Raw genomic sequence first — 6,000 nt, 5'->3', positions numbered from 1 at the left:
GCTCATGCTGTCTCTCACTCATGCTTTCTCTCCCTCGAATAAATAAATAAAATCTCTTTTAAAGATCTTTTTAAAATTGTAATTTAAAAAAAAGGAATATACATGAAACTCTTACAAGTCAACAAGAAAAAAAGGAGAACCCTAGTAGAAACACAGGCAAAAAAGAGTTAATAGGCATTTTAAAGACAATAAAGTCTAAAACGTTAACCACATGAAGAATGGGATCATCACTTTGCACAGTTAAACCAGCAACATTAAAAAGCTGGAAAGTGCCAAGTGCTGTGGCCATGCAGGAATACAGGACTCCTACGTCCCCACATGGCTCACACATAACACTGGTGGGAGTGAAGGCTATGCCACCATTCTGGAGGGCAACATACACACACATACAGTGACCCAGCAATTCCCTTCCTGGGGCTGTATCTCTGAGCACTTCTCACAAGGGTCCCTAAGGCTTCATGTGAAAGGACATTCAGTGCAGTGTCCTATGAGGTCACGGGTGGTAGCGGCAAGCTAGGTTTTAGGTAAACCATAGACTGATACCGGCAGGCAAACACCTAAGAGCATGGAAATCTCTTCAAGACAGAGCGATGCATGAGATGAGCAATCGAACGAGAGCTGCTACCTGTACCGCTGAGGTCAATTAAACTATGTGCAGACAAAATATACATGTTTTACAAGAACATATCTAAATGAAAGCATATACATCAAACACAATAGAATAGTTGACTTTGGCAGGGAGGGCATTGGGTGGAGTGGGTTATGGGGATAAAGAGGAATAATGAACAACTAATAATGAAATAAGGGAACGTTGCAAGGATAAATGATAATAGAGTTGTGAATGAAAGTGTCTTTGCACTTGAGACCCAAAAAAATGTAGAGAAAAAGAGAATGACTAGGTAGCTGCTTTAGGTAAGATCAGGGTGATAAGGCAAATCTCCCCAGGAAAGATTAAAGGTAAACAGAAAGCCCGAAGGCCCTGATGAGAATGAGGGACAGGGCATACGAGAAGCATGGAGGACAGCAGAGACCAATCATGTAGGGATTTGCAAGGAGGTCAGATATTATTCTAGCATGGTGAGATGTCACTGCGTGGTTTTAAACAGAATGTGAAATGATCTGAGTTTTAGCTTTAAAAGATCACTTCGATGGGGGAGGAAGCGCCTGGGTGGCTCACCTGGTTAAGTATCTGCCTTCAGCTCAGGTCATGATCCCAGGGTCCTGGGATCAAGCCCTGCATCAGGCTCCCTGCTCAGAGGGGAGCTTGCTTCTCCTTCTCCCGGTGTTTGTGCTTGCACTCTCTCTTTCTCTTAAATAAATAAAGAAAGAAATCTTTTTTTTTTAAATAAATAAATAAATGATCACTTTAGGGCGGGGTAATGGGGAAGCTAGGAGGGACTGAAGGAGTGTAATTGTTGTGATGAACACCAGGCGATATAGGAAGTGTTCAGTCACTATATCCTACACCCGAAACTAACAGAACACTGTATGCTAACTGACCGGAATTAAAAACTTAAAAGAATAATTAAAAAAAATTAAAAATCACTTTGGTTGCCTCGTGGAGAATAGGCGGGGTACAGAGTTCCAGGAACAAGAGCAGAAATGGGAAGACCAGACCAGAATCGACGGCAGTGGTACCGGCAAAGGTGGAAAGAGCCTAGAGTGGTTGTGGAGATGCAGAGAGAGCCTGACTCTGAACGTGTTTCGAAGAGCATCCCGATTCATATTCTGAATGTAGGGAAAGAAGGGACCGGGAGGCATCGAGACACTTGCACCTGAGCAACTGGCTTGTTCCAAACACCACATGCCAGGATGGAGAGACCTAGAAGATGAGCAGACTTGGAGATAGAAATCAAGAGTCCCTTGACCATCGAACAGTTGAAGGGCCTTTTAGACAGCCAAATGAAAACTTTGAGTAGGAAGCTGGACGTGCAGTCTGGTGCTCAGGGGAAAGATGGGTTGGGAAGTTGTTTACAGTCACATAGCAGATGCAAATAGGGACCAGATCCCAGGCTCCCTGGTTCCCAAACCATTTGTTTCCCACCTTCCTTTCAGCCAAGGCCAGTGCAGGCATTTGGCCCTGCAGGGAATGCGAAAAGAGGGAGCAGGCTAGCAGGCAGAGTTAGGGCACCCAAAAGCCCCAGTGGCCTCACCAAGGTGTTCCTGCTCCCCATAGGCAGAGCGGTCTCAGCAGGACACAGGCAGAATTCCGAGCCCGCTGGGGAGCCTGACTGCTGAGTTCTACCCCTCCTTGCCTCTCCTTGTTTGTGGAGCAGACCCTGTGGCTGCCTGACCCATCACTGTCCTCTTGCCAGAGACTCTGGGCCAGCCACTGCCCAACACGGCACAGGACGAGGGGAGAAGGTGGCGGCACCCTCCCCTAGCCTCCCCTGCCCTCACCCCACAGGCGGCTCATAGCTCCTCGATCCAGCCCTGTTTCACCAAAAAAAATCCAGGCTCCTGGGAGAGGCTACCTGGGGTCATTCAAGGGGACTCTGGTGGAGCCAAGGTCAGAATCCAGGCCTCTTGCCTGCTGAGCCTCCGGGATCCTGCTCTCACAGGGTGAGTCCCCTGGATTCCTTCCTGGGATTCTTGGCTCTTGGAAACAGTAGGCAGTTTGGACATAAAGGGGAAGAGCTGAGTACAGACACCTAAAAATAATCCCCCAGGGCTACTCCTGAACCCTGCTTGGAATGGGAATTGGGGCAGAAGGCACAGGAGCAGCAGATGGTCTCACTCCAGGCCTCTCAAGGACTGCACAGGGGCAGCAAGTAAAAGAAGGAGACCTTGAATCTCCTGGATATGGACCACAAGAGGAGGGCTGGAGAAATGACAGCCAGGGGAGGACCGGAGGGACCTCTTCTGGACTTGTGGTTCCAGAGAAACACCTCCCCTGGATCCCTGCTCCTAGCTGGACCCACCTAAGCCCATTTCATTCATTAAAAAAGTAACTATGCCCAGAGACACCTGAGTGGCTCTGCCCATTAAGCAGCCCGCTCTTGGTTTCAGCTCAGGTCATGATCTCAGGGTCCTGGGATCCAGCCCTGCGATGGGCTCCACGCTCAACAAGGAGTCTGCTTCTCTCCTTCTCCCTCTCCCCCTGCCTCTCCCCCGGCTCTCATGGACACACAAGCCCACACGCACTCTCTCTCTCGGTCTCTCTCGATTAAATAAATAGGTAAATCTTTTTTTTTTTTAACTTCTTTTTTTTTTTTAAGCAACTATGTCCACCTTCTCCCATTGCTCCTCTCCGGCCCACCCACAGTGGCCACTCTACATCAGCCAATTGTCAATCATGCAGTGATCATCTATGCGGGAAATCCAATAGAATCTACACAAATGCGACCACAACTAAAACATGAGCTTAGCAAGGTTGTGGGGTATAGGTTAATATTTTTAAAGAATTGCAGTTCTAGGGGTACCTGGGTGGCTCAGTCAATTAAGCGTCTGCCTTCTTCGGCTCAGGTCATGATCCCGGGGTCCTGGGATCAAGCCCCATATCAGGCTCCCTGCTCTATAGGAAGCCTGCTTCTCCCTCTCCCACTCCCCCTGCTTGTGTTCCCTCTCGCACTGTCTTTCTCTCTCTTTCTGTCAAATAAATAAATAAAATCTTTTAAAAAAATAAAAAGAAAAGAAAAAGAATTGCACTTCTATGCACTAGCAATTAACAACTGGAAATTAAAATTTTAAAAACAGTGTCATTTTCAGTGGCATTAAAAAACATGAAAATGGGGTGCATGGCTGGTTCAATGGGTCAAAGCCTCTGCCTTTGACTCAGATCATGATCCCAGGGTCCTGGGATCGAGCCCTGCATCAGGGTCTCTGCTCAGCAGGGAGCCTGCTTCCCTCTCTCTCTCTCTCTGCCTGTCTCTCTGCCTACTTGTGATCTCCAGAGGTCTGGAGGAGCAAGGAGGGTTGAACAGGTGGAACACAGGGGAGGTGCAGGACAGGAAATCTACTCTGTTTGACGCTGTAATGTCATTACACATATCAAAATGCTCAGTGATCCATAAGGTAAGTACTATTATTATCCTCAGGAAGGGTTATTATTGTCCTTGAGGAAGGTAAGACAAAGCTAAGAAGTAATGGAGCCTATTCTTGAACCCAGAAATTGGCTTGTCCGTAGAATTCATGCATGAGTACACACACACACACACACACACACACACACACACCATGCGCCCACCTTCCTCTCCACTTCTCTCTGCTCCCTGTAAGTCTGTCCTTAGAGTTACAATGAAAAACCATATGCGTCGGCCCACACCCCCCCCCCAAAACACACACACACACTTGCAACCCCTCCATCAGTCTACCCTCGCAGCGAAGAAGGGACAACAGGGAGGGGAGCCAATCAGGAGGCTCTGAAACTCTTTCCCTCTGAGACAGGTGCAAACATCTGAAAATGAAGGGGGAGATGAACACGGAGGCAGCAAGCCTCTGTGCTCCCGGCCACAGCCCGGCTGCAGGGGCAGCGAAGAACCGCTTTATACCCACCTGGCCTCTTGTTCAGGACGTCCAACTAACCTAAGTTTCCCACCCAGACTCTGCTCTTCTGTGATCTGCGCCCCACCCCAACCCCAGGGATGAGGCCTGGCGAGGCAAAACACAGCCCCAGGAGTCACTAAGATCTGGTCTCGGTCGTCAGACCCCGGGGCCCCTCTCTCACCTGCCTGCCTCTCTCGGGCTGGCCAGAACCCCAGTATTAATGGCCCTGGGGAGACCCAGAGAAAGAGGGATGGAGGCTGACGGCTTGAACTGCGGTCCGGACCAGCACTGAGGATTCCCGGTCCTGATACCAGTTCTGAGCCTGGGGGGGGGGGGGGGGGGGCGGAGCTCTGGCAGTGGTTGCAGAGAGGTGAGAGCAGGCGGATTCGAGCTGTGGCTGCTCCGTCAGGTTAGGGTTAGAGGCACATCTATCAATCCAAGGCCTGTTCTGGCCCGGTCCTGGGCTAATGGGACTCTATCCCGGCCCACGGAGCCTCTCCCGGGCTGGCTCCAGATGCGCCCCAAAACAAGCACACATTGTCCCAGGCCCGAGAAAGGAGGGCGAAAGAGAGCATGATCCCCTCCAGGCTCTGCAGGGACGGGGCAGATACGCCCCCGCGGGACTCTTACACGGATACCCTAATCCCATTGACCCAGATGTCTGTTTCTAGATCCTGGGCCTATTCTGGGCGGGCCTGGACTTGCCCCTTAGCATTGACCCGGCCCTCCGACTTCTGACCCCTCCCCCATCCTCTCAGCCTCACCTGCCTTCCCAGCCCAGAGCTTCCCCGTCCCTGGTTCTGCCCCTCTGCCCTTGGCTCCGCTTCTCCGCCGTGGTGCTGCCCCTGAGACCCTGTCCCCAGGCTGGACATTTTGTTTTTTGTTTTTTTTTTTTTAATTTATTTGACAGAGAGAGATTACAAGTAGGCAGAGAGGCAGGCAGAGAGAGAGAGGAGGAAGCAGGCTCCCTGCTGAGCAGAGAGCCCGATGCGGGACTCGATCCCAGGACCCTAAGATCATGACCTGAGCCGAAGGCAGCGGCCCAACCCATTGAGCCACCCAGGTGCCCCATCACCTGGTCCGACCTCTGTTGGGATCACTCCTACCCACCCATCCATCTCCTTCAGATTCTCCACTTGCTTCACCCTGCCCGGTCGGTCGGATGACCGGTTCGGGACCATCCACACCAGAGGGAGCCCTGTGAGTGCCCCCTCCCCCAGGCAGTACTGCCCCCTGCCCCGGGCCCCGGGCCCCTGCCCCTCTTCCGGCTTTCCCGCCTGCCAGCCCAGCCCGCACCACCACCAAAGACAGGGTTTCTGTCCATTTTCTCACTGATCTTCCTGAGTTCCTCAAAGACAAGACCCACAACCTCCATTTTACAGGCCAGCAATGTCCTGTCCGCTGCTACTGCCCTGGGGGGGACCTGTGCGCCTGTTGCTACCCCTGAACCATCAAGGGCCGTCTGTCCTGCCCCACCTCCCACCGTCCCAGAAAGATTTCAATTCTCCGACTGCG

The sequence above is a fragment of the Mustela lutreola genome, chromosome 1 (genome assembly GCF_030435805.1).
Source record: "Mustela lutreola isolate mMusLut2 chromosome 1, mMusLut2.pri, whole genome shotgun sequence".
Taxonomy (NCBI): Eukaryota; Metazoa; Chordata; class Mammalia; order Carnivora; family Mustelidae; genus Mustela; species Mustela lutreola.
Note: the sequence above shows the minus strand (reverse complement) of the source record.